The following is a 17,130-nucleotide window of genomic DNA, read 5'->3' as shown; positions in this document are numbered from 1 at the left end:
TGTGTTGTCTTTGATGTTACATAAATGTCATATTAGTTGTCAGTTAGTGCATGTCATTCTCACTCGAGTAGTAAAGATAGTTTTCAATGTCCACCAAGCATTCCTATGTAGAAAAAAAGTGTCTACCAAGTCCACTTGGGTGTCAAAGGAAATCATGTAGAAGATGAGTGTTAATCGAGCTCACTCAGTTAATGAAGGAAAGTTGGATGGAACCAGTGGTAACTAAGCTCACTTGGTTACCAAAATATTTTCACAAATTTATAGTGTTAACCCAACTTCTATTGGTTAAAATAGGAAATCAATTCTAAGTTAGTGTCTACCAAGCTGGATCGGCCAATGAAGGATTTACTTAGTTTGGAATATTAAGATCAATTGATTCATCTATCTGTTCTAGATGACTATGGTGATAAATATTAATTATTCTAAGTTGTGTTTAAGCTGACTTGACAATCTAAAAGGTATAATTAAAAGGTCAAGTTGTAATTTCAAGTGCAAAAGATATTGTGAATGAATTGTGAGGAATGAAGAAAAGAAGCGAATTTGAAGGATAAGAAAAATATCCTTGAGGAGTAGAAAAGCTATATTCGATCATGAAGGATCAAGTATGTGCCAAAATAGAGATCAGTAATCAGTAATTAAGTGTTAGAGTAATTATTTGTTCTAACTTATTAATTAAATCACTTTGATTTAATTAATTAAGTTGCCTATTACTCTAGTTTTCTTAAGCTATCTTGTAGGTGCATATAATTAATATTCTATTAATTATATTGTGCAACCCTAGCTTTTTTAGGCTTTAGTTTCCCTTTTTGGGTTTTGTGATTCCTTTGTAAGGATTCACCTCTTTGTATTTTATTCATTCACTTATTGGATTATATGAGATATTGCTCTTTGCATGTCCATAAAATGGATCCGGCTTTTTGGCCTCCATGATTTTTCCTTGCCTCTGTTCTTTGCTTCATCCATGTGATAGGTTTATGCATGCAAGTGTTCTTGGGAGATTAGTTTTCCACGTAATGTAGCATGGTATCAGAGCAAGCTTCCCGCTCGCTGTTCATGGTTTGTTAAAGCATTTTAGAAGCTGCTTTTTTCAAGGGTTTCAGAAGCTTTTTATGTGGATTTAGGGGGGACCTTTCTTTTTGGTCACTTTGGGCCCAAATGAACATCACCGTTGTGCTCAGAGCACCCAAAAACCCTTGAATCCATCTAAAATTTGTCCATTTTGGACACCATTGGTTTGGGAGGCAAATTTTTTTTGCCCTATAGGGCCGTATGGCCTCCTACATGCGGATCGAGGTGAAAAAATTATAAAAAAATAACAATTGCAGCAGTTTTAGTTGCGGTGGTTAATTAACTGCAACGGAGCTACTAGCAGTCACCGCTGACGGCCACTGCTAGCGGTTACCACTGGCGGTCCACCAGTAGCCCACAGCGGCTCTGCCGATGGCCACCACTATAGCTCCGCCCTGCGCTGGCCCTCCACCCTCCCACCGCCCAACCGTTGCTCCACCGGTGGTGGAGATTTTTGTAATGTTTTTTTGTTTTTTATTATTTTCTTATTAAAAAATAATAATTTTTCATGCATTTTCAGAGGCCCTGGTGATTTGTTCTCCATAACTTGAGCATACAAATGTATTTTTTTTATCTGAAAAATGTACTGGAAAGCTGGTTTCAAGATAGAGATGTTGGTATAGGTTTTTTTGGGTTTTGATTCAGTTTGGTTGCCTATTTTGGCAGTCAAAGCTGGATGTTCTATTTTGCACTCTGGGAGGCGTATCTTGAGCTTCCAATCTCTAATTTTGGACTTCTTTATATTGTTGGAAAGATCTTTCTATGCTCTTTCTAGTGATGCTGGTTGTTGTTCTAGATTTTGTTCCAGGCACATCCTATTTAGTCTTTTGCATTTTAGCATTCTGGTAGATGTCCTGATTGTTTCAGGTCCGAAGATCGATTTTGTTGCTTCAGTTGCTTCGTTTTGGGCTCTACCTTCTGTTGTTTCAGCTTTATTTTTTTTTTTATCATTGTTGATATTCATTGTAAGCATCTTTATGCAACACACTGAGATAAAGTGCCACTCTTGTGTTTCAGGAACCTTTTCATCATTGTGATTCGTTGTACTCGCACTATTTTATAAAGTGCCATGGGGGGGGGGGGATAGTTGATTGTTGCTTATAGGCCCTCTTTCTCTATTTTCTCATGCAGTGTCAATGACACGTGCCTTTATTGGTGTTTTGTACCTCACTCTCGATGTGTTTGGCTCTTGTGTTGTAGGAGATTTTTGGCCCATCTTTTCAGCTGCCTGTCACCTCACCTACCTTAAAGGGAGGTTATATTGTTGTTCTATGCTTCTTTGGTTGATGGTTCATGCCTTCTATTTCCATGGAGGTTCCTTTGGTTGATGGTTTGTGCCTTCTATTTTATTCATTCACTTATTGGATTATATGAGATATTGCTCTTTGCATGTCCATAAGATGGATCTGACTTTTTGGCCTCCATGATTTTTCCTTGCCTCTATTCTTTGCTTCATCCATGTGATAGGTTTATGCATATAGGTGTTCTTGGGAGATTAGTTTTTCACCTAATCTAACATTAAGTTACATCTCAATCAGGCCATTTCATTGCTACTAACCATTGTAGCAATGATCCAAATCTCTTACTAGAGTTGGTTTAATAGCGATTTATAAATCATCTAACAAGGTGGTAGCTCTATTGAATTGTCAAAAGGCCTCTCACGAGGCCACTCCTAATAGGGTGATCAAATCCTTTAAAATGGTCACACCTAACAGTGTGTTTTTGTAAGCTTTAACAAGGTTAGCTACTAATAGGGCTCACCTTAGAAGAGAGAAAAATAATAACTAGTTACATTGGTGGTTTTTCCCAAATTGGATTTCCATGTTAAATCTTGGTGTCATATGTGTTCATGTTATTTCCTTCATGCTTGCAATTAAGATTAAGTAATCACTAATAATACCTTACATTATGCTAAATTAATTGATTATCGAGTACTTTTATATTTACCGAGTTACAACATTAATTGTATATTTATCTAGCATCAGTATTAAATTTTTAGATTGTAATTGTTGACATCTAAGGGATCTATGATTTATTTTAGTAGTAACTGATTCACGCCTCCCCTCTCAATTACTTCTCTTATATTTCCAATAATACCAAGCCCAAGAGGCTTGTTTTAGACCATATAAATATCTTTGAAGCCTACATACCAATGAAGAGTCCTGCACAAAACCATGAGGATGCTCCATATAGATCTCCTTATGAAGGTCTCCATGGAAAAAGGAACTCTTTATGTCCATCTCAAAAAGTGTCCATTTATGTGAACTTGGAAGAGAGTGTACAAGGTGAATAGAGTTCATCTTGGCAATAAGAGAAGAGTTCTTAGAGTAATCAATACCCTCAACATGTGAAAATCCCTTTGCAAAAAGATGTGCCTTGTACCTATCAATAGAACTATCTATAGTGTACTTGGTATGGTACACCAACTATCTAACTATCTTCCTTTCAAAGAAGGAAAAAGATCCCATCTATGGTTTTTCATCAAAGAATAGTAGTCCTCATCCATAGCCCTATCCCACTCTAAGAGTCCTATCACCTATGAAAAGATTTGTGGATCATTTGAAATGGCATGACTAAATATTCTGATAACAGAAGTTTGAACATGAGTACAATGAGAATAAGAAGGATCACTTGCCATAGGTTCTAGTGCTTCAATAGTATCACGAGCCCACTTGGGAACTCCTTGAAAAATTAGTGGAGGTGTTGAAGGGGGTTCAATATCAATATATTCCTTAGAGGATGTATAATCATTTGGAGGAGTAGAGGAAGCTAGTGTTGGAGGGTCCATTTGTGGATAACCCTCATCAAATTGGACATCTCTTTGAAACAAGATATCTTTGGAATTAAGATCAAATACCCTATACACCTTCACATCCTCATAGTAGCCAAAAAATATAAGTGGTCAACTCTTCTTCTCTAGAGATTTCCACTCAGCATCTGGAATAAATGTCCAAGTGTCACTACCAAAAATAAGAAATATAGCAACATTGAGCTTGACATGAGTACAAGCCTCCTTAGAAGTCAAATATTACAATTCCTTGTAAGGCATCTTATGTTGAATATGCATGGAAAAATTGATAGGCTCATATCAAAGTGAAGATCTCATAGCTTGAGACTATATTATATAATTGGTCATCTCCTATAATGTCCTATTCTTACGCTCTACTACCCATTTTCTGAGGGCTATGGGGAAATATAGATTGATGTTGTTAACCATCCTCAATCCAAAAATATCTAAAAGAATGATTCACATATTACCCACCATTGTTAGTGGGAATATGCCTGGTAGAAAGATGAGACTACTTCTTTATAGATATCTTAAAGATTTGAAATGAATCAAAGACATTAGACATGTACTTCAAAAAGTACACCCATGTGCATCTAGAGAAGGCATCTATGAAGGTAAGAAAATATCAACACCTAAAAAGGATGGAGTGCAAAAGGAGATAAGATCACTATGTATCAACTCCAATGGTTCCTTAGCACATGTGGATCTACCTACAGGAAATGATTTTATGTGATGTTTTTGAAGTACATAACCTTGAAAAACATTGTCAACACAAGAGATTTAAGGTAGCCCAATCACTAGCACCTATGTACTCATTTGTTATAGCTATCTATAGTTGGCATAGAAAAATAACTCATGCCAAAGATTTATCACTATGTCTTCATGAGAAATAAGAGAAACACTTGTAGAAATAAAGGTCTAAAAGCCATCAAACTGATATAAGTGATACTAAATATGAACACTCATAGTAAAAATAACCAAGTCATGATCATGAAGCTTTGGAATAACCATATCATGTGGTGAGAACTCAAATTTCTTACTAGATCCATAATAACAAATATAAAAGAAAGATAAAAGGTTCATACAAATGGCAACAACCATGAGAACATTGTATACCAAACCAGCCTCTAAAGAGATGGTTCCTAAACCTAAAACTAAAATTTGTGTAGAGTCACGAACTATAATCTATGCTAGTAACACTCTAAGAAAGTGAAGTCACCAAATCAAATGAGTTTGTCATGTGATGGGAAGGACTAGAATCCAAGTAGCTAAAATGCCCATGCAAAAAGAGCATGCCCTTTCCATGAATGAGGAAGTGGTGGCTTCTAAAAAGAAATACTATGCTGGTGCATGGCCTCCTCTAAAGCATCAAGATGTTTCCAACACCTAGAGACTAGAATATTAACATTTAAGTCAAATTTATTTATTAGTGACAGACACACTTAATCAGATAGATAACAATTATTGAGCTTATTGTATAGTTAATAGTGTTAACCATGTAATCTAGGCCCTACCAATTTTTAGGAACAATATTCAGTTTGCACTGAGTAATTTCTACCAAGTTGGTGATAATTAGTGTAAACTAAGCTTTCTTTTGTTTACCGAGTTTCTCAATGCAAACCAAGTTTTTCAATGCTTACCATGTTCAGAGATTCAACAATGTGAATCTAGTGTTGATTGAGCCATATAGTGTCAACCAAGTGATTTAGTTTATACCAAACTCATAGTGGTAGTGTTGACCAAGCTATACAGTGTGAATCAAGTTATTTAATTTATATCTTGAGCTTTGTAGTATTCATTGAGCCATCAATGTAGATCAAGTTTAGACTACTTGGAACTAGTTAATATCAATAGAGCTTCTATTTCTACTGAGTGCATGATGATGTCAAGCATTGACAATGGTTACCAAGTATCATAACCCCATAGAGTTTATCTTAAAAATTTGAATTCTAATAGTTGGGTTGACTTTGTGTATTTTGGTGAAACTTGTATTATAGCCAACTTTGTTGAATTGTAATTTGGATTGGTATTTATGTAATGTATTGTATCGCATCCAAAGGTAAGAAATAATATTATCAAATGAGACATACAAAGTGTAGACATGCGATGTAACAGGCTATAGTAGTATAAGGAGAAACAAAGATTTGTCTATCAAAACAAGGTGATCATTATAGTTAAAGGTATCTCATTCAAAAAACCAAGTTGTAGATCAAAGATCTTTCACTGGTTCATCCTAACAAGTGGAATAGTTAAATCCTTTCACAAGGTATACTTAATAGTCTTTTATAAATCTCTCTACTGAGTGCATACTTTATTGTATGTTTGCAAATCCTTCTACAATGTGAATCCTAGCAATCCTTATTGCTCATAAAATAGAAGACCATAAAAAATGATCATTGTAAGCCTTAATAGGAAAACTTTATACTGCAGTACTAAAGCTTGTGGGTATCATCACCACCCTAGTTTTACATTCTATTAGGAAGGTTTCTGGGTCACTATATTGTATGTCAAAGTCTTATGAATGTTTTAATGCTTTCTTTTTTTCATGCATGTAATTAGATCATAATAGACATGAAGGATTAATTTGTAAGTAAAGATTAAGTTGTATAGGTTATTGATTCACCCCTCCCCTCTTAGTAACTTATCCTATCATATATTTCCAACAATTGGTATCAAAGCTTTGTGGTTCTTAGAAGAAGTTTAATAACTTGACTGAAAATCAGAGGCTATGGAGTTATTCAAACTTGATAAGGCTATTGACAATGAAAAGCTAGATTTGGTATTGGCTATTGGGCAACTCAAGAAAGTAAAGGAGCAACTCTCTCAGTTCTTGAAAAGAAGAAAAGATCTTGTAGTATAGATGAATGAAAAACTCTACATTGAAGAAAGAATTAAAGAAATCCATTTAGAAAGTAATTCAAATGAAGCTAATGAGGCAATCAAAGAACTATTAGAAAAGAATGGTACACTTCAACAAGAAATTAGAAAAATGAAAAGACAACAAGAAATTTAGATAGTAATATTATGTGAAGTCATGGAAGAGAAAAATGAAATAAAAGAAGAGTTAGAAGGAAAGAATAACTATCCCTTCAATAGGAAGACTTCATTAATTAGCTTACTAATGCAATGAAGAAATCATGAATTTAAGATCAAAAAATGAAAGGTTGTAGAATGATCTAAACATTGAAAGGAAAACCAATGAGAGGATGATGAAATCTCAAGCAGACATAGATCAATTAAATCATAAAATCCATTACAAACAAAAGGGAAAAGTAGGTATTATATATATAGAAGGTGAATCATCCAAGAAAGGAGCTCAAAAGAATCAAAGGTCTCTACTTGTAGTCACTATGATAAGTTAGGTCATACATGAAACAAATGTTGGAGAAATGGTAAAGAAAAATTCAATAGAAAATACTACAATTGCAATAAACATGGTCATAGAGATAATGAATTCAAAGAGAATGCAAAATTTGGAGGAAAATGTCACAAATGCATGAAGCATGGGCAAAAATATTTTTGAATGGAAAAATAAGATATTGAATCAACCATAATAGATTGTAAAAGCTATATTTGGTTAGGACTACAACACTTGGTGTAGATATAATTACTGTGGAGAACTTGGACACATTGGAATAAACTATGTAAAACATCACATGAAGACAATAGACACAACTAGAAGATGTTTCATTTGTATAGAACTTGGACATCTTGCCAACAACTGTATGAACACTAGAAGAATTGAACATGAAAAGAATGTCAAGGCTAATAACATTAGGAAGAAAATGAGATAGTAGTGGATTTTGAAATCTTTTGAGAATGGAAGTCCAAGCAATGAAGTACTTGTCACTCAAGAATTGTATGACTCAAGCATTTCTACTTGAGCTATCAAAAGGATAATTAGAACTAAGATTCTAAAGAAAACATCCTACATTAGTTCCAGTCAGCAAAAAGGAAAGAACCATATTCAACATTCAAGATGCAAAGGGATCACCAAGCATCTAAAGAAATTATAGACACTACTAAACTAGGTCAAGTTAAAAGACCCTACTAAGAAAGAATGACAGTAAGTAGGCTATTTTGTTGACACTATGTCATTAATGTTCCTATCGAGAAATTAATGCAAGAAAAGTGGAATAAATTACGTCACCAACCAAGTGATCATACCCAGAATTTATGGAAATTGAAAGACAAAATTTTATAAAAGGGACAAAATTGAATTCATTTGTCACCATTAATTTTCAAGAGCTATTTGTGAAGAGTGATCTTTGTGCATCCAAGCAATCTATGTGAAGTATTGCTGAGGTTTTTCATATTTTCTCAAACCCTACCAAGCGATGACATCCTCTAGTAACAAGACAAAGAAATGGTCTAAGATGCTAGTTTGAGGAGTTGAATGGAAAATTTTGAATTTCAAGTTGATTTCAGCTATTGCAGAAACCCTTGATCCAACTAGAGCTCAATCTCAAATTCCATCCAAGGTACTTCTGTAAAATGATATTTTCTAACATTTTTTATGTTTGACTCAAGATATAGGAACCCTAGAAATGGATGAAACTTTGGAGAATTTGTGTGTTAATGGTGTGTTAAAACTAGAGCATCAACACCTAGAAGCAAAGGGTTTGACCCACATTCCATACATGTCTCAAGATTTTCAAATAAAATGGATGAGGTTTATCCTTAGTCATGTGCACAATGGGTAGTTATAGTTGGAGCAGCCTATTCCCATAACAAAGAAAATGATTCATTGTATCATAGGATTTCCAATGTTGGCCGAGGCAAAAACCACCAAAACCCTCGGTCAAGGAAACTAGAGAAGAAAACTCTTGCTGAATGGGATGGAAGGGGTGTAAAGATTAGTTGTGTTACTGATATGGAACTAAAGTTTGGAATACATGAAATTGCATACAATATATATAGCTCTAATCAACTTAATATTGTATCATGTGAAGCTACGAATCTCACTTTCAAAGTCATCAAGAACAATATGTCCTTCAACCTTGCTGAGTTGATGTTGAACCAATTACAAATAAATATGGAAAGCATAAGGTCATCAAAGAAAAACCTAAGTTGTAAGTTTAATTCATTTTAACCTATTTATTTTTCTTTGTAAAAAAGTTTTTCACATCAAAAGGCATAGTTGTATGTAGAAAAGATGTACCTGTTCTTTATCAAATGGGTGAAAATTATGTCAATATCATGGACAACTATTTTGATACATTCAAGGATAACATGAATAATAGATTTGGGATGTCAAAGAAAATTGTAGTAGACTACAAGGATGATATTTGTTTTATGGTTGATTGTGGTAATTGTGGTAGAGTGTATATACAAGTAGTCAAATTGAGAATTATATGGGTCAAGCCTCTAGGTTATGAGGTCAATATTGATGATACTAGGGATATTATTGAAGCATGGTTAAATTAACCTATTGATCTAAAAGCCACATATTTTGGAATATATGATGAAGCTAAAGATAATTGAATTAGAGATAAAACTTCCTTGGGCTATCAGCAAAGGTAAAAAGAGGATAGCTATGTTGGAAATGTAGATGAAGTAATTGAGAGGGGGGGAGGGGGTGAATCAATTACCATAACAATAAATCCACAAATCCCTTAGATGTTAAACAAATCACTTATTGTTGTCACTTGGTAAACATTCGTAAAATGTTTTATCTTGGTAAGAGTAATGAATGTTAACTTTAATAGATCTAAATAGGCATGAAATAACTTGAAATCATAAAAGTAATATCATGAACACAAGAGACACCAGATTTAACATGGAAACCCAATATGGGAAAAAAAACCAGTGTAACTAGCTAGTAATTTTCATTCTTTTGAAGTGAGCCTTGTTAGGAGCCAACCCTGTTAAAGGTTAAAAAACACACTATTAGGTGTGACCTTGTTAGAGGATTTATTAACCCTATTAGGAGTGGCCTTGTTAGAGGTCTTTAGAAAAATTCAATGAAACTATCACCTTGTTAGAGGATTTACAAAATGGCTATTAGACCAAATATGTTAAGAGGTTTTGGAATCACTGCTACAATGGTTAGGAAGTAACAAAGAAATGACTTGAATAATATGCAACTAAATTTGCTAATTACAGATCTCTATTCTGCACCATTAGGTCCTCCTTGATCTAATATAGTTTTTTTGCTCTTGATCTTTGATCATCCTTCAAAATTTGTTCTCATAATAATCAATCCACCTTCGCATTCATATCACATCAAATCCATACATTTTGAATTCACAACTTGACCTCTCATATATGCCATTCAAATTATCAAGTCAACTCATTTACAAGTTACAATCATCTATAATCATTACCATGGTCAATTGAAAATAATACTTAAAATAATTAAGCTTTAAACCATAATTTAACAAATTCCTTCATTGGCCAATCCTGCTTGGTAAAAACTAGTCCAAAAATAATTTCTTGAGTTAACCATCAGAAGCTTAGTTAACACTATGAATTCTACAAAATCCTTTGTTTATCGAGTGAACTTGGTAGACACTAATTTTTCCATTGCTAACCTTGAGAGCTTGATAACAGCTATCTTTTGCCACATTTTCCTTCATTGATTGAGTGAGCTCAGTAGACACTGTCTACATGAGGTAAAATCTGGGAATGCTCAGTAGACACTATCTACACAAGACAAAGTCTAGGAATGCTCAGTAGACATTGTTAAACTTCTTGCAAACCAACTAATCTTAGTAGACTTTGATAGATGACTAGTATGACATTTGTGTAACATCAAAGACAACACATAATTGGATAATTGTATCCAAAAATCTTTTTCTTTAGCATTGATGGCAACACAACATATCATAGCATAATGAAATTTGAGAATCAAAGATTTCTTTGATAGAAACTTTCTCCCTCTTGGATTTTACACTATAAACTAGAGGAAACTCTCTCTATGATAGAAAACTCTCCCTCTTTCTCAATAATCTCTTCCTTTGAATAGTAAACTCTCCATTTTAGAAATTTCAGAAAGGTATGATAGTAAACTCTCCCTCTTTGACAACACATGCCAAAGACAACACAACTCAAATGAATTTCAATGTACCTTAAGCTCTAATTCATATGCAATATTTCCTTGACTTTACTTCATTAGTTGATAGATCTTCAACTCTGTTCCTATTGATGCATCACTAAAACTTTATTTTAGTGAGCTTTAGATAGGGGAATGACCCCTAATTTACCTCTTAAATACAAGAATGTATCCTTAGTTAGTGGCTTGGTGAATATGTCAGCAATCTATTCCTTTGTATGGACATATTCCAATTTGATTTCATTATCCTATACCAATTCTCTAACAAACTAATAGTTTATAGCAATATGCTTGGTTTTGGAATGCATTACTAGATTCTTTTAAATGTTGATTACACTTGTATTATCACAAAATATAACAATTAGTTCTTTGATTTCTACCTTCATGGCTTCCAATAATTGTTTGAACCAAACAATGTTTGAATAGTTCATTACTATTGCAACATATTCTGCCTTTGCTATTGATTGGGATGTGCAATTTTTTTTTTTGCTTGTCCAAGATACCAATCCTTTGCCAAGGAAGAATGCATCTCCACTTGTACTTTTTCTTTCATCAATGTTTCCTACCCAATCAACATTAGTAAATAATTTCAAATCCAGATTTCCTCCAAGTTTATACCATAATCCATAATCTTTAGTTCCTTTCAAATATCTCAATATCCTTTTTACTGCCATCATATTATTTTCTTTGGGTTTAGCTAAGAATCTTGCTACTATATCAATTGCTAAGGCAATATTAAGCCTTTTATGAACAACATATTACAATTTTCCAATCATTGATCTATATAAGGTCTGATCTACCTCTTTTGAATCATCATCCTTTCTAAGATTCAGTCCAGTACACATAGGAGTTCCAACTATTTTAGAATATTCCATACCAAACTTATTAAGTATCTCCTTGATATACTTTGACTGAGTGATGTATATACCATTCTTGCTTTGTTGAATTTAAAGACCAAAAAATAATTTAATCTCTCCAAACATAGACATTTCAAATTCTTTGTTCATTTTCTCTAAGAATTCTTTACATTGATCATCATTTCCTATAAACAAAGTATCATCCACAAATATTTCTACCAAAACAATCTTGTTATCTAGTCCTTGCTTGATGTATAAACTACTATTGTCATTAGTCCTTTGAAAACCAATCTGAATAAGATAGTTATGTAGCCTTTCATACCATGCTCTAGGGGCTTGTTTCAGACCATATAGTGCTTTGTGTAACATACAAACCATGTCCTTCATGTCTAAATCAATGAAGCCTTCAAGTTGCACAATGTAGACTTCTTCATCAAGAATGCTATTGAGAAATGCAGACTTGACATCCATTTGATAAACTTTAAATCCTTTATATGGTGCATATGCAAGTAATGTTCTAACACCTTCTAACCTTGCAACCGGATCAAAATTTTCTCCATAATCTACACCTTCTTGTTGAGAATATCCTTTGCACACCAATCTAGCTTTGTTTCTTGATACTTGTCCATCTTCATTCAACTTATTTCTAAATAGCCATTTAGTTCCAATCACATTTTATTCTTTGGGCCTAGGTACAAGAGTACAAGTTTTGTTCTTCTCTATTTTCTCTATCTCTTCATTCATAGCTTCAATCCAACTTTCATTTTCCAAAGCATCTTTGACATTTCTAGGTTCAAAATCAACAAGTAAACATGTATCTTAGAACTAACTTCTTGTCATGGTACCTTGATATTTGTCTCCAATAATCTAATTTTGTGTTTGATTCCTCCTAACATATTTAGCTAACACATGTTCCTTTCCTTTTGAATGACTTGCATTGTTATCTTCTTGTGGTTCAACTGCTGGTTTTGGTTGCTCGAGCTCGGTAGCTATTGACTTGTTATCTTCAGTTTGTGACACAGGTCATTGCCACTTGGTTTGAACTATTTCCAACTCGGTAGTTGTGCTAGGCTCAATAGATACTATCCTTTTATTGATAGATGTATCTAGTAATATGTCAATAAAAATGAATCTTCTATAATATTCAAGTTCTTTCCTACTTTCTTCTACTATCTTTTCTGCAAACTCATCAACTTTCACATGTGCAATTTCTATAACCTTGTGAGTAGACAAATTCAAACATCTATATGCCTTGCTTTTGGAAGAATATCCTAAGAGTATTCCTTCATCACCTTTAGGATCAAATTTTCCTTTTCTAGATTATTTTAGAATGTAACATTTACTTCCAAACACTTTAAAATAGATTACATAAGGATTTTTGAATGTGTCCTTCTTTAATTGTACTCATTTTAAGGTATGAACTGTAGTGCTTAATACTTCCTACCAGTATTTGATAGCCATATTCTTTTCAATCATCAAAGTTATTGCTCAATCAATGATGGATCCGTTCCTCCTTTTAGCTATGCCATTATGCTTAGGAATTCTAGGAGCTAATACTTGTCTTTTGATTCCTCTTTCAATGCAAAAGTTATTGAATTCATTAGCCTCTGTCTGATCTCAAACATTACAATATTTTACTCTTTTTTTTCCACTCTTGCTAGATACCATTTGAATTTCTCAAATGCTTCTAACTTCTTCTCTTAAGTACATAACAATCATCATTCTAGAGTAGTCATCAACAAAAAGAATAAAGATTTTTTCACCAGTATAGCTTTCTATTCCTATGGGTCCACACAAATTAGTATACACAATTTCCAAAATATCTTCAGACTGATAGTTTTTACATTTAAAACTAGTCTTTCCCATCTGACCAATCTAACAATTATTACATAGACCAAAATCAAGTTTCTTTAAATTTAGAATGCCTCTAGCTTTCCTAAATTTTCTAATTTTCACCATGTTGTCAAAGTTTATATGAAACAACCTTTTATGCCACAACCACCTTTCTTCAACTTGAGTAGTAAAGCATGAACATTCACCAAGTTCAAGATAGAAAAATTTACCTTCTGTTTGTTTGCCTAATCCAATCAGCTTTCCTTTCTCATCCAATAGTCTTGATTTTCCATGGATGAATTCCACCTTGAATCCAATGTTAATTAGATGAGCTACACTTAACAAATTGTGTTTAAGCCCTTCAATCCAATATGCATTATCACATACAAGCTCTTTGGTTAAAGAAATTCTTCCTCTTCCTTTTATATAATAAGGTTCATTACTACCAAACCTTACACTACCACCATCATACTCTTCAAATTTTTCAAATTTTTTTTTATCACCAGTCATATGATGTGAACATCCACTATCTATGATCCATGTGTCATTCTTGCCTACATGAGAGATAAGTTCCATCTCATCATCTTCTTCTTTGTCATTATTAGATTCATCTTTTATAGCAATGTAAACAATTTCATCTTCACTACTATCTGAATCTTTAGAATCTTTAGCCATAAACCATGTCTTCCTACCTTTGTCCTTGAAAGATTTGTGACCTTCGAAGTTCTTCTTGTCATTTCACTTGTGATCTTTCTTTTCATCCTTGTTCTACTTGTTTGGGCACCTAGCTACAATATGACCTATTTCTTCACATGAAAAATAGATTAAAGGAACTTTACCTTTGTATTTTCCTCTACTTCTTGAGTATTTCTTTGCAAGAAATGCTTCAACTACTTCAAGAACACTTTCAGAACTTTCTTCTAATTGTTCTTGATCTTCTTCCCTTTTTTCTTGAGTGAAAGCTTGGCTTCAAATGCTTATTCAATGTTCTTTGAGGCTAGAACATAATTATCAAAATTATCTAGTTCAAATGCAGTCTATCTTCCCACAATAGCATCCAAATTTATGTTATGATTTTCTTCACATCTCCTCTCTTGAATTGCACACATTCTTATTGCATAAACAATAAGTAATATTTTGAGAAATTTACTTATAACTGTCTCATCTTCAATTTTCCCTTTGGAGGCTTTGATAGCACTAACACTTGCTTTAATCCTTTCAACATATTTGGCAATGTTCTCATCCTCTCTCATTTTCATTTGATCAAACTATCCTCTTAGGTTTTCAACTTTGGATCTCTTGATGTTGTGATCATCTCCATAGATTTCCTTTAACTTTTTCCACATTGCATTAGTAGATTTGCAATCCTTGATTTCATCAATTTCTTCATAGCTTAGGGCAAATGCAATATCTATCATCATGTTATTGTGAGTCTTCTTTTCAGAAATATCATTGACAGATAATGTGCTAGTAGGTTCTACGTATTCTGCATCAAGATACTTTAGTCTTGTATCACCAATGAAGGCTAGATGAAGTCATATCAGTCCCTACCATACCAAGAAGTTTCCCCTATTAAGTCTTGGAATCTCCCTCTTGTAAGACATCCTAATCTTTAGCTTAGGTCCTTGAAACCTAAAGTTTCCTACAAGCATCAAAAGCTTTGAAACCAATTTTTGGAAATGTAGATGGAGTAACTAAGAGGAGGGTTGGGTGGGGGTCGAGGGAAGGGGGGTGGGGGGGGGACGGGGTGGGGGTGTGAATTAGTTACCACGAAAACAAATCCATAGATCCCTTATATGTCAAACAAATCACTTACTCCTGTCACTCGATAAACATTCATAAAATGTTGTAGCTTGATAAGAGTAATGAATGTTAACTTTAACATATCTAAACATGCATGAAATAAATTTCAATCATAAAAGTAATATCATGAACACAAGAGACACCAGATTTAACATGGAAACCCAATATGAGAAAATCACCAATGTAACTAGCTACTTATTTTCACTCTTCTGAAGTGATCCATGTTAGGAGCCAACCTTGTTAAAGGTTACAAAACACATTGTTCGGTGTCACCTTGTTAGAGGATTTATTCACCTTATTAGGAGTGGCCTTGTTAGAGGTCTTTAGAACAATTCAATGGAACTATCACCTTGTTAGAGAATTTACACAATGGTTGTTAGACCAACTCTGTTAAGAGATTTTGGAATCACTACTACAATGGTTAGAAAGTAATAATGAAATGACTTGAATAAGATGCAACCGAATTTGCTGATTAAAAATCTATGTTCTGCACCATTAGATCCTCCTTCATCAAATATAGCTTTGCTACTCCTCAATTATTTTTAATCATCCTTCAAAATTTGCTCTCACATTAATCAATCAACCTTTGCATTCATATCACATCAAACCCATACATTTTGAATTTGCAACTTGACCTCTCATATATACCATTCAGATTATCAAGTTGGCTTATTTACAAGTTACAATCACCTATAATCATTGCCACAGCTAGCTAGAAATGATACTTAAAACAATTAATCTTTAAACCATAATTTAACAAATTCCTTCATTGGTTGACCCTACTTTGTAAACACTATTCTAGAAATAATTTCATGAGTTAACCATCAGAAGCTTGATTAACACTATGAATTATGAAAAATCCTTTTCTTATTGAGTGAACTTGGTAGACACTAATTTTTCCTTTTTCTAAACTTGAGAGCTCGTTAAAAACTATCTTCTACCACATTTTCCTTCATTGACTGAGTCAGTTCAGTAGACACTGTCTACACAAGGTTAAGTCTACAAACACAAGGTAAAGTCTAGAAATGCTTGGTAGACATTGTTAAACTTCTTGCAAACCAATTGAGCTTTGTAGACTTTGACAAATGACTAGTATGACATTTTTGTAACATCAAATACAACACACAATTGGATAATTGTATCCAACAAGCTAAATTAAAACAAACTAGCTCTACTCTCCTCTTAATAAGAGGTAAAGGAGATGATATAAAAGAAGATTATGTGGAAGATGAAAAAAAATTAGAAGAAGAAGAGGCAGTCTAGCTTGTAGATTGAATGCATATACAAAAATAATATTAATTTGAGTATAAAAAATACCTAGTAAAAAATAATCGTGAAATGACAAATAATAAGGAAATATCTCGACAAGAGCTTTCTGATGTGTCTTTCAGAATGGAAAATTAATCCAAAACAAGCAATTTGTCACCCCTGGAAGATAGAAACCATCATTTGACTTCAAACAACAAAAAAGATACCAAATTGGAAAAAAATCCAAAAAATACCTTCACCATCATGTTCATCTAGTCACTAGCTTTCCAACCATTTTTAGGATCCAATAAAAATCCATTGTATACTCAAGTTAGAGAAAAAAATTGACAAGGCCTTTGTATTGTAAAAAAATTACAAAATACTAAAAAAACAAATTAAAGGGGATAGCGAAATAACTCTCAGCCACCCATGTCACCATAGGCTAGGTGGAGGGGGAAAAATACTCATGAGAAGAGAAA

This window comes from Cupressus sempervirens, chromosome 9, assembly GCF_028749045.1.
Source record: "Cupressus sempervirens isolate cs-2001-9-10 chromosome 9, ASM2874904v1, whole genome shotgun sequence".
NCBI lineage: Eukaryota > Viridiplantae > Streptophyta > Pinopsida > Cupressales > Cupressaceae > Cupressus > Cupressus sempervirens.
The sequence above is the reverse complement of the archived record's forward strand: the minus strand, read 5'-3'. Positions refer to the sequence as shown.